Source organism: Erinaceus europaeus, unplaced genomic scaffold (genome assembly GCF_950295315.1).
Source record: "Erinaceus europaeus unplaced genomic scaffold, mEriEur2.1 scaffold_502, whole genome shotgun sequence".
NCBI classification, from domain to species: Eukaryota; Metazoa; Chordata; class Mammalia; order Eulipotyphla; family Erinaceidae; genus Erinaceus; species Erinaceus europaeus.
The window spans coordinates 9,683-29,277 of record NW_026648211.1 but is presented as its reverse complement, the minus strand read 5'-3'; the positions used below and the strand labels follow the sequence as shown (position 1 = coordinate 29,277).

The 19,595-nt window shown below is 42.3% G+C and overlaps 2 long non-coding RNA genes across 2 annotated transcripts; both read right to left on the bottom strand.

Moving 5' to 3' along the window:
* Positions 1 to 1,576: 1,576 nt before the first annotated feature.
* LOC132536678 (uncharacterized) lies at positions 1,577 to 7,684 on the bottom strand. Its single transcript, XR_009548164.1, has 3 exons — positions 7,584 to 7,684; positions 2,495 to 2,585; positions 1,577 to 1,741 (listed from the first exon to the last, which is right to left on the bottom strand). It is a non-coding gene; the product is annotated as an uncharacterized LOC132536678 (long non-coding RNA).
* Positions 7,685 to 13,335: 5,651 nt separating this feature from the next.
* On the bottom strand, positions 13,336 to 18,052 carry LOC132536677 (uncharacterized). Its single transcript, XR_009548163.1, has 3 exons — positions 17,974 to 18,052; positions 13,537 to 13,732; positions 13,336 to 13,497 (listed from the first exon to the last, which is right to left on the bottom strand). It is a non-coding gene; the product is annotated as an uncharacterized LOC132536677 (long non-coding RNA).
* Positions 18,053 to 19,595: the final 1,543 nt, after the last annotated feature.

Below are 19,595 nucleotides of genomic sequence, written 5' to 3'. Positions count from 1 at the left end.
TTACTGGCCTTTGGGTGATGGAAGGTCAGAGAGCCCCCCCCACCCCAACTGTGGTAGGGGATAGTTCAGGCTTCAGAGGGAGAAGTAAGTATGAAGGGAGACAAACACTCAGTCAGCCCTCAGAAAAGCCTTGGAGGGCTGTTCATTTATTGAAAGGAAAAGTATATATATATATATATATATGACATATATATATGTCATAACTCGGGAGGAAGGTTTGGGGTATCCATTAACCCAAGCACAGAGCAAGATAATCCATAGTTACATTTTTACTGACAGACTATTTGATCATAAGCTTCACAATGTACATTTTTCCAGAGGTCAATTGCAGGCACTTTAGAGCAGTAAGAGGGGAAAAGCTGAGCAATGTTTGTTGGAATTTTAAAGTTAACACAGTAATCCATGACTTTTAATTAAAGAAGGAAAGGGGGGGAGGTGGCATGTGTAGAAAGGCGCCCATGTCCAAGGGTCTAATTGAATGAGTCACCAGAAATATTACCTCAGTTTATGAACCAATAACAAAATATGACCAATTTCACATTCTTAAATATTTCTCTGAATAATAACTCACTGCTAATTGCATTTCCATCATTATGATTTATTTCTTTTCTCCCTCATTTTTCATGAGAAATTTGATAGTGGTCTACAAAGTTATAAGATTTCAGGGGTACAGTTTCACAGCATACCCAAAGTTCTGTGACACCCACCCACACACACACCCCTGCTACTGTATTTTGAAAGTTCTTTTGGCATTTGCAGTTCAATGACTCAGTATATTTAAGAATCACTGAATTGGATTTTAAAACTTAGTAGACTTTATTGTTTATATATTATGCAGCAATAGGACTCATTTAAAATAAGGTTCTTTCCTATGTATGCATGTGTACAAGTCAAGTTAAACTGAAGCAAGAGTCAGATAAAGTCTGACTAGGAGGAGACTAGGGAAGGTAGAACAAGGAATGAGGAGGAGCCTTGGCAAGAAAGTGATTCTTGTTTATTTCCTGACTCTGCCTGAAGATTTGTTTTAGTACAGGAGATTAGACATGAAGGAGTAATGTGCAAAATCAATACTGACTGAAGATTTTGTTTAAAAAGGACAACAAAAAAATAAAGGAATAAGAATATATATACAAACACAAACTTTTGACTCTCAAGCCTGTTGCCACTATATTATAATTCAGTAGTCATCAACAGAGCACAGAAATAATTAGGGAGAAAAAAGCTCCAAAAATAGAAGAGTAAATCACTCTACATCAAGTTCACAAACATATCAAATATCAATATCACAAAAGAGACATAGAGGTCTGAGTTACAGGGCATACAAACCAGACACAGAAACAAGGAGGAACAATAGCTACAGTTAGAAAGAGAAGGTGAGTCTGGGCGCCAGAGCACAGTGTGCCTCTTAACACAGAAATATTAGGATCTCAAGATCCTGCCTAGACCTGATAAGCATTAGGGAGTTCAGTAAATGAGAGGCATGACTTCAGCAGCAGCCTCCAGAGAACTAAGTGCTCCCTCCTCCACAGGAGCAGGAGCCCTGAGGAATAGCTACAGCAGCCAGAGCTCTGCAGGGCCTGTGGTGGCTCAGGCAGCAGCCTCACCCCCAGAGCTGCAGCAAGACACTTGGGGGACTCTTGGGGGCCTGATGTTTGGGAGGGCACTTGGGGTGCACTTGGGAGGGGGCTGGCACTGCTGCTGGCTCTGCTGGCAGGACATGCTAGTGGGTGGTGCTCAGGAGCTGAGGAGAGAAGACAAGCATGAGAAGTTACACATGAGACCCCTGCTCTTTCATGTTCTTCAGTTAAATCTTAGAAACAGTCTCCCCTTCTTTCTCTGCTCTGACTATATTCTATCCTCTAGCAGCATCTCCCTGGAACCCGAACCTGTCCTTGTGAATCAGCAGGACTTCATTACCAAAAGTGCTAAACTAAGGCCAGACTTTTACTAAACATGTGCAAAGTCTATGGCCTTACAGGTGGAAGTGGAACTGATCTAACCAGCTCTTCACTTACAAGTGCTCCATTTACAGTTAACCTGGTGGGATATTATGTCCTGAAGTAAAGGTACACTAGTCACTCCTTCTGGCCACCAGTACCAGTCAGACTGTATTCTGTAAAGTCAGTATTGCAAAAGCTCAGGGCAATGACTGTCCAGTGAGCTCATCTGCTTAGAGAAGAAGGTGCAAGCTTTTTATTTACTGCAGACCATAGGCCACTAGAAACAAACCTAAAATAGAATTCCTAGATTATTTCCACCCTAAGATCTCTATTCTCGTGTGTTCTACTCCTATGTTTTGGTTGCTATTCACTAATCAATTTGTCCTGCTTTCTATGTTACCACCTTTCAGACACCAAGTTGCAGATGCTACTATTTTGCCATCCTGACTTACCTGGACTGACAACCTCACCAAGGTGTTCCAAAACCTCACCTTTCCAGAGCTTTACCCTACTAGGGAAACATAGAAACAGGATGGGGATATGGATCAACCTACCAATGCTCAGCCCATGTCCAGTGGAGAGCAATGACAGAATCCAGAACTCCCACCTTTTGCACTCCAAAACACACTGTGGTTCATATTCCCACTGGGGGAGAAATGATAGGGAAAGATGACCAGAGATCTCTGATCTCTAACTCCATCAGGACCCAGAGAGAGAAGAGGAATAAAGGAAGGACACAAAATGGTCAAACGTATATGAATATAGACAAATAGAGAAATAGTCAACCCGTATCTGCAACCTTGCAAGAACTACAGTAGCTTCCAAGGGAGATAGGAAATAGGGGATACAGAACTCTGGTGGTAGGACCAGTGCAGAATTATTATCTTATAATTTTGTACATCAATAGTAAGTCACTAATAAAATTAAAATAAAAAGGAAGGGAGGTGTTTAGTCATGAGGGTGAGACAAGGATTTCACTCACTATTCCCTCCTGTAGCTAGGGGTGGGGTGGAGGTGGCCTTGTCCCCACATCTCACATTCATAAAATGTCAGCTCCCAGAACTTGTTTTCCTCCTCCCCCTACAATGAAACTAAAGTCCCCATTTCTACCTCCCAGATAGTAATGTGGTCTCTGAATGGGATTATGGAAAAATTCACACAGCTTTTTCTTGTCTGTCTGTGACTAAGCAGTCCATTTACTTCTGAAGGATGACATGAAACTGTTAGAATTGGGAAGATAGAGTGAAACAGAGTCCAAAAGTGATATGCAACTTTTGTAAGGAAAAGAAAAAATAAAACTTTATTGAAAAGAAAAGGAAGAAATCATTAGCCAAAGATGGGAAAGGAGATATAATTCTCAATTCTTTTCCCTTAGTCTTTCTCCATACTTTGGGCCTGGGAAGTGTGGGGTCCCAACACACAGACTTCATGGGGCCTAGGGAGCAGAGGTGTTGCCCCAACCCCAACCCCCCAGAAAGGAATTCCCCATTCTTAGGGCCTGGAAAGCCTGAGTGCCTAGGAAGCATTTGGTCACACCTCCCTCAGAGGCATGGAGCCCCCCCCACCCCATCCCACCCCTTATGCATGTGTGGGAAGTGTGGGGTTGCCCCCTCTTCTTGGGAGCACAGGGGTCCCCTCACCCCACCCCCTTGGGCTTGGAGAGTCCATGGTACCCCATAGACCACACTACCTCCCTGCCTTGAGCTGGGAAGGGGCAAGATAGCCCAAGGACACCCCAACCAACACCCCTATTGCAGCACCTAACTATATTCTGGGTCTAGGCCAGAAGCCTACATCTAGATGTGGTGAAATATGACTTGGAGCTTTGCCTCAGCACATCCTTGGGAAAGCTTGGGGAAGAACGAGATTGTGCACTAGGATGCCCTGCCGGCACCTGTCCATGACCTTGGTTCCTGAGGGATGCGCCATCAAATTCCATCTGTACTTCCATCCTTCAAGTGGCTTCTTCTGCAAATAAGATTAAAAGAAGTCCCTGATAGGGATTCAGGTGGTAGCGGCGCAACGGGTTAAGTGCACATGGCGCAAAGCAAGGACCGGCATAAGAATCCTGGTTCTATCCCCAGGCCCCCCACCTGCAGGGGAGTCACTTCGCAAGCAGTGAAGCAGATCTGAAGGTGTCTAGCTTTCTCTCCCCCCCCTCTGTCTTCCCCTCCTCTCTCCATTTCTCTCTGTCCTATTCAACAACAATGACATAAAGAACTATAACAATAAAACAACAAGGGCAACAGAAGGGAATAAACAAACAAATAAATAAATGTTGCAAAAAAACATTAAAAAAAGAAGTTCCTGACAGACCAGGGTTGATCTTATTTGTCTAAAGCTTCATAACTTAGTGCTAGCTGTGCGTAAGGTATATATGTCAACAGTGTTAGCACTGGGGCTTGGTACCTTTTTTTCCTTTCGTTTATTTGGTAGGGAAGAGAGAAATTGAGAGAAAAGGGGAATATATACAGGGAGAGAGGAAGAGACAGACCTGCAGCACTACTTTACCACTCCTGAACCTTCACTTCTGCAGATGGGGGTCAGGGGCCTGAATCCAGGTCTTTGGTCTTCGTACTTGGTAATGTGTATATTCAACTGAGTGCTTTACCACCTGGCCCCTCCAAGGTGGACATTTAATGATTTTCCTTTTTTAAATCATTAAAATATTTAATTAATTTATTTATTAATGAGATGACAGGAGGAGAGAGAGAAAGAACATGTGCTGCCAGGGATTAAACTTTAGAACCTTATGCTTGAGAGTCCAGTGTCCTTCCACTGCACCATCTCTTGGACCATAGTAACTTTTTTCCTTCACCCTTCTCACACACTTATAAATTCTGACATAATATAAATATTTCTAGACTGGGAAGAATACTTAGCAGTATAAGTACAGGCCTTATATTTGTGAGACCCTAGGTTCCATCCAGAAAATGGTTTAAAAATAAATAAAACTAAATTGAGCATCATAAATTCCTGAAGACTTAGTTATCCTTCCAGTAGCCCATTCTCAGAGACCCAGTCCTGAGGTCTCTCTGCTCCGGTGTAACCTGGTATGACCACTGAATCTAGGCTCAAGAAGTGAGTAATGGTTATCCAGACCTGGGTTCCTGGGCTCAGTGTCAGGTCTACTTATCACTCCAGGTCCTCAGTCCCGGATGATGGAGCTGAGATGCCATATGGTTCCTGCCTCTGCCTCAGTCCACACAGACAACACCCAAACTGCCAAAATCCTGAGTTGTGTGGAGATGCTGGGTCAGCAGTGCTGCTGGTCCTGAAGACTTGGGCTTAACTAAGACTGTGAGGCCTCTGCTGATATTGTGTCTGTTTGTTTCGTTTATTTACCTGATAAGACAGAAATTGAGGGGGGAGGAGTAAAGAGAGAGAAAGATAGGCACTTGTAGCCCTGCTTCACCATTCACATGGACAGATGGTTAGTATTTCTAGAACAACCAGCAACTGGACTTAAGAAACTATAAAATTCTGGACAGCAGGAAGAGGTATTTTCTAAGACAGAGCTCAGTTCTTGCTGGAATCTCTCCATCATCAGACAGGGCCATGAAGAAGATGAAGTGCTGGACCTTTTATCTCACAAGATAGCACTCCTTTTCAGGAGTGTCCTTCAGCAGCAGCCTCCAGAGGACTGAGTGCTCCCCCCTCCACAGCTGCTAGAGCCCCCTGAGGAATGGCTGCAGCAGCCAGAGCTCTGCCTGTGGCGGTGGGACCTGCGGGGCCTGTGGTGGCTCAGGATGCAGCCTCCACCCCCAGAGCTGCAGCAGGAGAACACTGGGGGACACTTGGGGGGACACTTAGGGGAACACTTGGGTGTCTGACACTTGGCAGGGCACTTGGGGATAGACTTGGGAGGGGGCTGGCACTGTTGCTGGCTCTTCTGGCAGGATATGCTGGTGGGTGGCCTTCAGGATCTGAGGAGAGAAGACAGACTGAGACCAAGCACACGAGACCCTGCCCTTTCCTGACCTTTAGCAGCATTTTTACCCCTGAATCTTGAATGTTTTCAGATCATACAAGGAAATCATTTCTGATCTTTCAGTACTTCTCATTGGTTTTCCAGATGCAGTCCCATTCTTAACTTCATTTAAAGTTGTCAAGCAACATTATCTACCGTATGTAAAGAAAGGGTTATCATTTACATTCCCTAAATGTCAGACAGAAATTAACTCTGTGCCAAAATTCACAAGTCGAACCTGAAATGGAATTGGAGTATTACACCAAAGTAAAAGACTCTGGGGTGGGTGGGTTGGTGGGGAGAATACAGGTCCATGAAAGATGATGAATGACATAGTAGGGGGTTGTATTGTTAAATGGGAATCTGGGGAATGTTATGCATGTACAAACTATTGTATTTACTGTTGAATGTAAAGCATTAATTCCCCAATAAAGAAATAAGTTATTTTTAAAAAAGCCAAAATTCATTCTACTGTTCCATTAAGAATCTTCAGGGGCCAGGCTGTGGAGCACCTGGTTAAGCACACACATTACAGAGTATAAGGACCCAGGTTTAAGCCCCTGGTTCCCACCTGCAGGGGGAAAGCTTCACAAGTGGTGGAGCAGAGCTGCAGGTGTCACTGTCTCTCTCCCTGTCTCCCTCCCCTCTCATTTTTTCTCTGTCCCTATTCAGAAATAAATATTTCTTTTTAAAAAATAATCTTCAAAATGTCCCAGATAAGAACCACCTAAGAGATGAAAATATCTCAAAGGATAAAGCAGAATTGTTTTCTTACATGATTCTAAAACTTTTTTTCATTTTACTGGATAGGACAAAGACAAATTGAGAGAGGAGGGGGAGACAGAGAGGGAGAGAAGTAAAGAGAGACACCTGCAGACCTGCTTCACAGCTTGTGAGGCTCCTCAGCCCCCTGCAGAGAGGGAGCCTGGGGCTAGAACTAGGATCCTTCTGGGGATGCCTGTGCTTTTTTACTATGTGCACCTAACCCGGTGCACCAATGCCTGACCCCCTCTAAAACATTTTGGTGTTCAAAATATAAATACCAACTTCAATAGACCTTGGAGTCAATGTGTCCCTTCATCGCAGTATAAACCCTGCAGGGATGAATTCCTTGCATACTGGGCTTGATGACCATATCCCAGTGCACTTCCCAGCTTCCTGATAACAGCCAAAACTCTGTCCTTGTGCTCCTCTGCCTCCCGGGACTCACCCTTCAGGCTCCCAAATCTCAGGTTTTAATTTCTCCAGTGTAGCCCCAGAATGTTCACTGTAAGTCTCTTGTTGGAGTATAAGTATATCTAAGATGGCTCTGATAACCTCTTCTTTTAAGTATCAACACTCTTAGTATGTTCTTTCTACACTTGGTAAGAACTTTATTTCCCAAGTCACATCCCCATGACATTCCTCACTTCAGATCAATCTGTGGCTCACTCTATTGTTACAGGCAAAACAGCACACCAGCAACTGAAAAGACCATCTTGAACCCCTGGCATAGAGCACTCAGACCTTCCCAGTTGATCCAGGTCTCCTCCTCCCCTCCCACCCTCTTTCTCCAGGTACTTTGCTCCATCCATGTCCTAGTCTGACTCCGGCTCTGAGTCCTGCCCCTCCTGCCCTCCTGTCTGGTGTAGCCCCATCCCAGGAAGCCATGATCCTGAGCCCAGGATACTCACCAGGTACAGGTGGCACAGGGTTCCTCAGCTGCTCAGGAGAGTGGATGTGGACACTCAGGCCACAGGCCCTTTTATACAATGCTGGGCTGTAGCCTCCCCATGCCCCATGCTAAAACAACACTATGAAGACCCTATACTAATATCAAAGACGCTAAACTGGGCTGGTGACACAGGATAAACTCTCCTTTGGCCTAACAAGGTATATAAAAGGGAAAGCAAACACCTGATCAAGGACTTACAAAGTCTTTGCCTCTAGGGTTTGTGATGATAAGTCTGATGAAAGCCTGGCAGTTCTTCTTTTGTATGTGACTCTCTTCCTTCTCCTCGAAGCCTGAAATAGTTTTTCATTGTCTCTGGTCTTAGGCAAACAAAATGTGTCTTGTTGTGTGTGTAACGTTGGATTCAAATATTTAAGTATGTGTTCACCATCTTAAATTCCCACATTTTGAAAATTGTTCAGTATGGAAAATTCTGTTGTAATTTCTTTGAATATCTTCTGTAGTCCTCTCTCCTTCTCTTCGTCCTCAGGTATGCTAATAACTTTGATGTTCATCTTTCTGACTGCATCTGCTATTTCATAGTGAAGTGCTTCATTTTCTCTAAACCTTTCCTCTCCAAAAGTTTTACAGAGTGTGGTGGCTGTGTCTTCCAGTGTTATTATTTTTCCCCCTCTATTTGACTAAGCTATTGTCCAGGCCTTTTATCTCAACCTAAACTGCACCCAGAGTGTCCTTTAGGCCCTGCAGTCCTGTTTGGATTTCTTTTCCCCTGAGTTACCAGGCCACTTTAGTGTTTCTGATGTCAACATAAGGGTCTCCATGGTGCTGTTCCAAACTCTACAGGGTAACAACTTTGGAACCTTAATAGGTCACAGATGTTAATTGGTGAGTTTTAGGTGTTTTTTGTTTGTTTGTTTTTTGTTTTTTAACAGTTTCTGTTACTTTAACTTGGACCTGGAAGTAGTGCACCTCAGCTGTTAATCTCCCAATTTGGCACCAGCCATCCCTTAGTGCTGGGAATCTCCCCCTCACACTTTTTTTTCCACCTAAGAGGCACAGGTGTCAGTACTTCTCTATGGCTTAGGTGATTTTCTCTCTCTTTTCTCCTTTCTTTTCTTCCTTCCTGTCTTTCTTTCTCTCTCTCTTTCTTTCTTTTCATTATTTTTTCCTCCCTTTATTTCTTTCAATAGTTGTTGATGCTTTAACTTGAACCAGGAAGTGGTGTACCTCAGCTGCTAATCCCCCAATTTGGCTCCAGCCATACCTGAGTACAGATTTTTGTTCTGTGAATCTCTCCATCACCCCCTTTATATCCATGAGACATAATTGTCTATACTCAACTGTGGTGTGGTGAGTTTCCAAAGGAATCCTGGTTGTATTTTGTTGAGTTTCCAGGAGATTATCATTGTTTTTTCTAAGTTGATTTGGAAAAGCAAAGTGAATCTACTTAGTCCATAGCCACACCTCCAGAAGCCCAAATGCACATTTTCAGCTCTTTTTATTTGAGTCTACTCCCCCACCACCTTTATTTTAGTGAGTCAGGCCAATGGTTTGACAATTTTGTTTAGCTTTAGAAAAATCACCATTTAACTTCATTTATCTTTTGTATGGTTCTGTTATCTTTGATGTTATTTATTTCTGCTCTAAGTTTAGTTAAAGTCCTTCTGGTTGCATAGGATTCTTTTTTTCTTCTTTCTCTAAATCCTTTCTTGTTTCATAATATCTGTCTATATTGCTGTGAATTCCCCTCTTAGTACTGCCTTAGCTGTGTCCCAGATACCTTGATAGCTCATGTCTTCACCCTCATTTGACTCTAGAAACATTTTAATTTCTGCCTTACTTATCTCTGACCCAGTAGTTTATTATTATTTTTTAAATTTCTATATTGGGGAATTACTGGTTTACAGACCCAGTAGTTTTTAAGTAGTGTACTTTTGAGTTTCCATATTTTGAGACCTTTGCTAATTTTCTGTTTGTTGTTAAATGCAGGTCTGAGAAGATGCTTGTGATGATTTTAATGTTCTTAAATTTTCTAATACTCTCTATCTTTGAGAATGCCCCATGCGGACTCTAGAAGAATGGGTGTATGTTTAGGGTGGGAAATGTGATGGAGAGAGAGAGAGAATGTGTGTGTGTGTGTGTGTGCATGTACGTGTGCATGTGCATGTGTGTTTTGCAGGTTTGCAAATGTGCATTTACTATCAGGAACTATAGGTACTAACCGTAACAATCATCTCCCTTGCAAACTTTCCTTATCTTTTCTTGGGCAGGGGCCCTGGGAGGGAGAATTGAGTGGGTGGTCTACTTTCAGCAGCTTCTAAAACACATCTTCCAAGGGCCAGACAGTGACACACCTGATAGAACACACATTATCACGTGCAAAGACCAGGGCTCAAACCTCTGAACCCCATCTGCAGGAGGAAGTTTCACAGGTAGTGAAGCATTGCTGTAAGTGCCTCTCCTCTCTGTTCCTCACCCTCTATCAAAGAAAAAGAAAAATCAGATACCAGGAGCAGTGCAGTCATCTTGCAGGCACTGAGTCCCCATGATAACTCTAATGCATAAACAAACATTTTTTCCCCTGGAAACACAAGTTCCAATCACAGAAGCCGAGGTGGTAAGGGGTGACTATAAACCTGTACTGTTGGCAACAAACAGAAATTTCAGCAATGTTCATAAGTAGAGGAGGCTTGGACAAAGTGATTAGCAGATCACAGAAGTTAACTGTTCTTTACATTCTGAAAGGAGCCTCACTCAAGTGAACTGAACTCACCTCCAGGAAAACTGAACCAACAGATTCTTCTCTATAGTCCCCAGCCTCATGGGCTGAACAGTTGCACTCCTGGTAGATGGAATATGTTATCATACTCAGGGACCTGGGTTCAAGCCTGGGGATCCCACCTGCCAAGTGCTCATAGGTTCAAACTGCAGATTGCTCCCCTGAATGAACACTGCTCATAGTGTCTTGAGAAGTCATCTCTCATCATAGGGGTTATGATGCTCAGCCCTCTCACCTGTATGCATGGCTGTTTTCTATCTGGTTGACATCTACTAGATTCTTATTAATAATATTGACTGTTTTATACAGTTTGTCTTTACATTTTGTTTTAGATGTAATGAAAATTCTATTTTGAAGGCATCACTTTTTATCAAGCTTTATTCTTATTCTTTGGTTTTTACTTTCCTACTATGAGTCACACTATGTGATTCGATTTAATATTTATTTAAATTTAGCTCATTAATCAACTTGAGTATTATTTTATTATTAAATGTGATGTATTTTCTTTCAATCCTATTTCTTTAGTTGAATATTTTTCTATAGTAACCTGTGTGCTTATTTAACAATATAAATACTAAACTTTTCTTCACTAACGCCTTCATTGTGCAAACATACTGCAGTCTTTAAACACCCACTTCATCAGTCAGAAGACCATGGAGATGAATAACTTTCTAGGCTTTGGGACAGGAGGGAGACTACTCAGGGGTAGTGTCAGGGTCTAGTCATGGTCTTGCTCTGGCAGAAGCACAGAGCCAGCTTTTATTTTCCCGGTGTCAATACCACTGGCCTTGTCTGTGAGTGTGTGTGTGAGGTATAATTTCTTTATAAATATGTAGAAATGCCTTGAGGCTCATTTGCAGAATGAACTTGAAATTTTATTGATATACATCATTATGTATTTTATTGGGGGTTAGTGGCTTATTGTACACTCTATAACACATAGGTATAACCCCTCATCTTCCCGTGATAGATCTAGGTGTCTAGGAGACACTTGCTCCACCAACATAGAATAATCTCCCCCATTGCACACCAGGGCCCCAACGTCCCTTCCTCCCATCCCTTTTCCTCCTTCCCCAGAGTCCTTTGCTTTGGTTCAGTACACCACACACAGTCCAAGTTACACCATGTTTTCCCTCACTGTCCTTTTTTCTTAAGTTCCACCTATGGGCCATTTTATAATTCTGATGAGGAGGGCAGCATGTGAACAAGAAGAGAGCAAGGGTCTCAGGCAGACAGCAGTGGCAGCAGAGGCTGGTTTGGTCAGTGTCTTCTTCACGTGTTGTCACTCATCATTTGCCACACTAGCTCTGAACTCAACACCCTGTAGTGTGGAGGTTGGGGTTCTGCTACCATAGTCCCCTTGGCCAAGTGGCTCCTCAAAGCTTCTGTCAACAGGGGGCGCCACACAGAGCCTGAAGCCTGGCAGAGGAAGGGCCCACACTCCCTCCTGTGCTTTCTGTGGGCTCCTCCACCCCTTGACCTGCTCACCCAGCGGCAGTTTATTCCTCTGAGAGTTGAGCCAGCCAGGGTGCACTGTCTCTAGTAGAACTGCCTTGGAGTGCCCCCTAGAGGAAAATTTCTGCCTTGTCCTCCCTCAGAGGACTGGATGCCCACCTCATGGACCCCTTTTCTGAGCTCAGGGATCAGGGAAGGGTCAGGAAAAATTAACTCAGAGGTCGTTCAGAATGTCAATTTGCACGGCCCTCCTCCAAACCCATGTGTGTTAGTAAATCTAATATCTCTCTTTTGCTTAGACAATTTTAGGAGTGTTATTAGTTGAAGCAATTAGTTCCATGAAGCTGTGTTTAACCCACTATCCCCAAAAAGGACTGGGAAAGGCCATCACCTTAAGAAAAGCTTTGATGCAGCCATTTTTCATTTTTGCTTCCCCTCCTCTGAATTCTATATTACTCTTTCTCTATCTTGGAAAAGAATCTGTTTGTGAACTTGCAAGGTTGTACCTGAATGGAACACAGGTCTTATAAGCTTAAAGTCCTGAGTTCCACCCCTGGTATCATATTCGCCAGAGAGGTATCCATCATTCCTTCCTTCTCTATATCTCTCACTATAAAATAAATATATTTTTAAAATTGTTTATATTTATTTATTTTCCCTTTTTGTTGTTCTTGTTGTTGTAGTTATTATTGTTGGTATTGATGTCGTGGTTGTTAGGACAGAGAGAAATGGAGAGTGGAGGAGGAGAAAGAGAGGGGGAGAGAAAGACAGACACCTGCAGACCTGCTTCACCACCTGTGAAGCAACCTCTCTGCAGGGGGGGAGCTGGGGGGTTGAACCAGGATCCTTACGCTGGTCCTTGCGCGTTGCACCATGTGAGCTTAACCCACTGCACTACCACCCAACTCCCAAAACAAATCTATTTTTTAAATATTGTTTTCTGCTACAGTAAATACTACAGGTTTTGTTGCCTGGTGTTAACCTAATGAATGCAAAGTAGCTCTGAGGAAAACCGAAGTGCAATGAGTTTTGATCTTAAGTTCTCCGAATCCTGCATATAGATAGTGTCCCTTACGTGTACAAGTGTCCTGAGAGACAGAGCTAGGACAAAATCTGCCTGACCATCATGACATACCTATAAGAAATGAAAAGAATCCAAAAAGTGATGGGAATTAATTGTTTATTGATTTACTTCAGACAAGGATTTCCAGGAAATTATTTGGGAAATGGCATAACTAGCATCCCCAGGGCTGGCAGGGAGATAGAGTTAGATATCAGAAGAAAAAAATTAGTAGTGACTAGTGATTTCTGAATTACAGGTCAGAAGGAAGAAACTGAAGTCTGCATTGAAATATCCAAACAACCTATGCAGTCCCATCAAAAGAAAAAATGACGTTGTTCCTTTTGAGCTTCTAACTTTTTCTTCTTCCTTCAGGATGTCCTTCCCAGAAGCCTCCAGAAGACAGACTGCTCCCCATCTACTGTGACTGAAGTCTTCCTCCTGCTTTTCTTCCTTGTTCCTCTCTTCTTCTTCTTCCCCTTCTTCTTCTTCTTCTTCTTCTTCTTCTTCTTCTTCTTCTTCTTCTTCTTCTTCTTCTTCTTCTTCTTCTTCTTCTGGCTCCACCTTCTTTCCCACATCCTCTTTTTCCTCTACAACCTTCTCCTCCCCCTCCTCCTCCACCTCCTCCCCCTCCTCCTCCACCTCCTCCCCCTCCTCCACCTCCTCCACAGTTATTACCAGATGATGGAGGTCTGGGAGGTGAAGGAGGCCTAGGGGGTGAAGGAGGTTTAGGAGGTGAAGGCGGTTTAGGTGGTGACGGAGGTCTAGGAGGTGAAGTAGGTCGAGGAGATGGAGGATGAATTAGGGGACACACTGAGATGAAGCACCAGGACGTAGGATTGTTCTCCTTCTTGTTCTGATGGGAGGACATGTCAGTGGACAGAAGCTGAAAAGAAAACAACTGGGAGTGATACCACCACATAGAGATCTCTTGTCCTTTAGTACCATTTCTACCCCATTTGTTTTGAAAGTCTTAAGACTGAGCATAAGGGAACCATCTCTGACAGTTTCATCATAACCCTTTGAGTCCAGAGTTTACTCTCATCTCTAACCAACTGGAAGATCATCAAGTAACATTACCTCCAGTGTATGAAGAGATTTGACTGTGATTTACATTCCCTGTCAGTGAAAAACCAGGATAGAAACTGACTTCAGACATGAATTCACTTTACCACTTCAACAAGAATATTGTAAACTTAAAATATAGGGATCATCTATGAGATGAAATCCTCTCATATGTAAGAATCCATATTCATCCACACCTATGGACATCTAATCTTTGATAAGGGGGCCCAAAGGATTAAATGGAAAAAGGAGGCTCTCTTCAATAAATGGTGCTGGGAAAACTGGGTTATAACATGCAGAAGAATGAAATTGAACCACTTTATCTCACCAGAAACAAAAATCAACTCCAAATGGATCAAAGGCCTAGATGTCAGACCAGAAACAATCAAATACTTAGAGGAAAACATTGGTAAAACACTTTCCCACCTACACCTCAAGGACATCTTTGATGAATCAAACCCAATTGCAAGGAAGACTAAAGCAGAAACAAACCAATGGGACTACATCAAATTGAAAAGCTTCTGCACAGCCAAAGAAACTATTAAACAAACAGAGAGACCCCTCACAGAATGGGAGAAGATCTTCACATGCCAGACATCAGACAAGAAACTAATCACCAAAATATATAAAGAGCTCAGCAAACTTATCACCAAAAAAGCAAATGACCCCATCCAAAAATGTGCAGAGGATATGAACAAAACATTCACTACAGAGGAGATCCAAAAGGCTAACAAACATATGAAAAACTGCTCTAGGTCACTGATGGTCAGATAAATGCAAATTAAGACAACACTAAGATACCACCTCACTCCTGTAAGAATGGCATACATCAAAAAGGACAGCAGTAACAAATGCTGGAGAGGATGTGGGGACAGAGGAACCCTTTTACATTGCTTTTGGGAATGTAAATTGGTACAGCCTCTATGGAGAGCAGTCTGAAAAACTCTCAGAAGGCTAGACATGGACCTTCCATATGATCCAGTAATTCCTCTCCTGGGGTTATACCCCAAGGACTCTGTAACATCCAACCAAAAAGAGGTGTGTACTCCTATGTTCATAGCAGCACAATTCATAATAGCTAAAACCTGGAAGCAACCCAGGTGCCCAACAACAGATGAGTAACTGAGAAAGCTGTGGTATATATACACAATGGAATACTATGCAGTTATCAAGAACAATGAACCCTCCTTCTCTGACCCATCTTGGACAGAGCTAGAAGGAATTCTGTTAAGTGAGCTAAGTCAGAAAGATAAAGATGAGTATGGGATGATCCCACTCATCAACAGAAGTTGACTAAGAAGATCTGAAAGGGAAACTAAAAGCAGGACCTGACCAAATTGTAAGTAGGGCACCAAAGTAAAAGCCCTGTGGTGAGGGGTAGACATGCAGCTTCCTGGGACAGTGGGGGGTGGGAGTGGGTGGAAGGGATGGGTCACAGTCTTTCGGTGGTGGGAATGGTGTTTATGTACACTCCTAGCAAAATGTAGACATATAAATCACTGGTTAATTAATATGAGAGGGGGAAAATCAATTGTATGTCTCAAAGTTTTTCAAAACACAAACTGAATCTTTTTAATATATAGGCTGTGTATTTGATATGCGGACTCTCTCAAAAGCCTAGACCAAGTAGATTAGAAGCATCCAATAGCACAGCTATATACAAGATACTGGGTACTGTACAGCAAACCATAACAAAAGGACTTTTCAAAGTTAACCCAATTACCAAATAATGTGATGATAACATTAACTATTGATTGTCTTTTTGAACCCTAAGACAGCAGGAACCTCACATCTCCACTATAGAGCCCCTACTTCCCCCAGTCCTGGAACCCTTGGATAGGGCCCACTTTCCTGTATGCCTCTCCCAATCCATATCAAATAATATTGCATACGCCGACCACAACCTACCCAATGCAATGATTGCCACCTCAACATGCTTCACCTCAGACTGTGTCCAGAGACTTCACGTGTGGAATGACAACCCTTCAGCCTCATTACTCTGGTGAGACCTTTCCTTTTATAGTACACTCTAATTTCATCTCAGGTGGTTCACTTTCTAACAAAGTCCCCAAACCTAGATATACACCAGTTTCTGTGAGAGAGAGCTTATGTTCACACGTATCCATAAACTACTGAAAAATATATACCTGAAAGCATAAGTACACTAGAGTTTGCAGTGAGTATCCCCCTAACACTTCCTCTCCACTATTCCAAGCTTTGGGTCCATGATTGCTCAACAATTTGTTTGGCTTTGTATGTTAACTCTCTTTTCAGTCACCAGGTTCCAGATGCCATCAGGATGCTAGCCAGACTTCCCTGGATTGAAGACCCCACCAAAGTGTCCTGGAGCTCAGCTTCCCCAGAGACACACCCTACTAGGGAAAGAGAGAGGCAGACTGGGAGTATGGACCGACCAGTCAACACCCATGTTCAGTGGGGAAGCAATTACAGAAGCCAGACCTTCTACCTTCTGCAACCCTCAATGACCCTGGGTCCATGCTCCCAGAGGGATAGAGAATGGGAAAGCTATCATGGGAGGGGGTGGGTTATGGAGATTGGGTGGTGGGAATTGTGTGGAGTTGTACCCCTCCTACCCTATGGTTTTGTCAATTAATCCTTTGTTAAATAAAAAAAAATTTAAAAAAAGAAAGAAAAATATTTGTGACCATGATTAATCCCCTCCCCCAAATAAGTACTAATAAACTTTCAGAGTTATGGAAAAAAAAAAGAGTCCATATTCATGTCCTTCTGTCTCACCTGCAGAAGAAAAGCTTCCCAAGCAGAGAAACAGTGCTGCAGCTATCTGTCCGTCTCTCTCCAACTATAACTCCTCCTTCCTTCTCATTTTCTCTTTGTCTCTATGCAATAAAAAATTATTGAAATATTATTAAAATGCATTATAAGAAAGATCAAAAAGAAAAAACAGCATTCTTTTGGAGAAAATATAATACATTTTGGTTTTATGGGGCATAAAAATTGCATAATGGTCACGTAAAAGATATTCATGCCTGAAGCTCTGATGTCCCATGTTCAGTCCCCAGCATGACTTATAAACCAGGGCTAAGCAGTGCTCTAGTCTCTCTATCTCTTTCTCTGTATCTCTCACTTAAATAAATAAACAAGATATTTTAAGGTTCAATTGCTAACGATCTTTTAAAATCTTAAAATGGGTTTCTTCCAGTAACTCAATAAATAAATTGAAACCTAATAAGTATTTTTTCAGTAAAATAGAGGCAAATTCACTGTAATTCAAACTCTCAGATGCTACTGACTAGAGTATCAAAGTTATCTTTCTACTTCTTTTTTTAATGTTTATTTTCCCTTTTGATGCTCTTGTTTTTTATTATTATTGTTATTGATGTCATTGTTGTTAGATAGGACAGAGAGAAATGGAGAGAGGAGGGGAAGACAGAGAGGGAGAGAGAAAGATAGACACCTGCAGACCTGCTTCACTGCCTGTGAAGCGACTCCCCTGCAGGTGGGGAGCTGGGAGCTTGAACCAGGATCCTTATGCTGGTCCTTTTGCTCTGTGCCACGTGCACTTATCCCGCTGTGCTGTACCCAACTCCCCTCTTTCTACTTCTTAACTCTCAGTCAATGCTTTGTCACTTTAATCCTCTACATACCAGCCCCCACTCCCTACCCATCCTTATTTCCCTGCCCACTCATGCACTCCAAAATTCTCACTACAGATTTCTCACTAGGTCTAAACAGGTCTAGTGCAGTTTTTTTTAAATACCAACATGCTAAAGATGTTTGTAAAACTGTGGGTGAACTGCATTAAATTTCATAAAACCATAGTAATACAACAGCAAGGAAAAAAAATGGTTTCCCTAAATTTCTGTCCTACAACCACCCAAATGTTTCTAGTTGGTTGTTCCTAGTCTACACATTCTCAGTCTCCTCTTTCAGATACCTTGGGCCCCTGTCCCTTCAGCTAAGACTCATGTCTGAAAGCCTGGCCTGGGTACCCTCCTGCACTGATCTAAACTCAATCCAGGGAAGTACTGCTCCAGTTCCTAAGACACTCACCAGCTATGAGCAGCACAGGTCTCAGCACTTCAGGAGAAGAGTAGATGGAGAGGCTGTTGACTGAGATCCTTTTATTATGTCCTCCTGTCCTTCCCCAGGGTGTGAGACAATGCCTGAGAATAAGAGACCTCACCTTCTGCCACCCACATAGATCTGAGATGATAAGTAGTCTCTCAGTGTCCCTCCAAGGGATTCAGGCCAGCTGTCCCTGACTAGAAAATGATTACAGTAAATAGACAATCTTGTGGGTGCAATTGATATCACACTTCCAGGACTCCTTTGCTACCTTAGTTTCCCTTGAACAAGGCTTTCATCATAATGTCCTACTTACAATTAGAGACCATGTCACTCAACTCCTTGCTTCCACCCTAGATATTATTTTTCCTTCCTTAATTTTATGGTTTTTTTTTGTTATAGCCTTTTAAAGTTAGTTTGGAAGTAAAAGGTGTGTGCCTGTCTCTCTCCCCCTCACCCCCACCCCATATCATAGTGATTAAGAGGCCTTGGGAACCTTAGAAAAGTATTACATTTCTTTGATTCTCAACATTTTTTATTTCTTTATTGGGGGATTAATGTTTTACAGTCAACAGTAAATACTATAGTTTTTACATATATAACATTTCTCAGTTTTCCACACAGCAATATAACCCCCACTAGGTTCTCTGGATTTTCAACATTTTGATCACTTAAATGAAAGCAATAATACAATCTCTACTTTTCAGGGGCTGTAAATGAATTAAGATACTAAAAGTGAAGGAGCAGTAATAGTGTATGTCACATTGCAACTTTCACAAAGTGGGAAAGTTGGTAGGTATGCAGATAGAGATAGAGATAAATGTAAATAAGATGTAAATTTGGATTTTAATGAACATAGGAAATTTTAAAACCATAAATGCCTTTTAAGGTAGGTGAATCTTATTCAAACTAAGTAGCATATTTTCCTTCTGTAGGGTTCAATTTGGGTTTTATTTATTTAAAGTAGGAGGGATTGTCCCCCAGGCATTTCTTACTGTCAAATGGGCATTTATTTCAACAACAACAACAAACTTTATTGAAAGAATATTTATTTACAAGTTTGTTTTTGTCACAGGGACACAGTTTCCCTTCTATTCAAGGTGCTATCATACTGTAACCACTACTGAATTGTCATCTCTCGCTGCAGTGTTGGAGTTTGGCTTTATGATTTTAGATTTAGAGTAAATAAAGGAATAGGAGATTGAATGTTGACATACTGCCCTCAACTGCAGCCTGAAAAGAGCACACACATCCCCCTGGATCAAAGTAAAAACATTGAGATAAAATAAATGGGAATGCTGATTAAAAAAATATCAGCCAAAGAGGTGGTCTGCAGAATATGGTTTATCACTGTAACTTGAAGTGGGGTAGCTGGAATGATTCAGATGATAAAGGCTTTTTATTGCCATTGGGATTATCACTGGGGCTCTGTGCCAGCACTAAGAATCTACCACTCCAAGTGGCCATTTTTATGAGAGAGGAGGAGAAGACAGAAAGGAGGAAAGATAGACACCTACAGACCTGCTTCAGGGCTTGTGAAACAACCCCCCCCCCACACACACACACACACAGGTGGGGAGCCAGGAGCTCAAACCAGGATCCTTGCA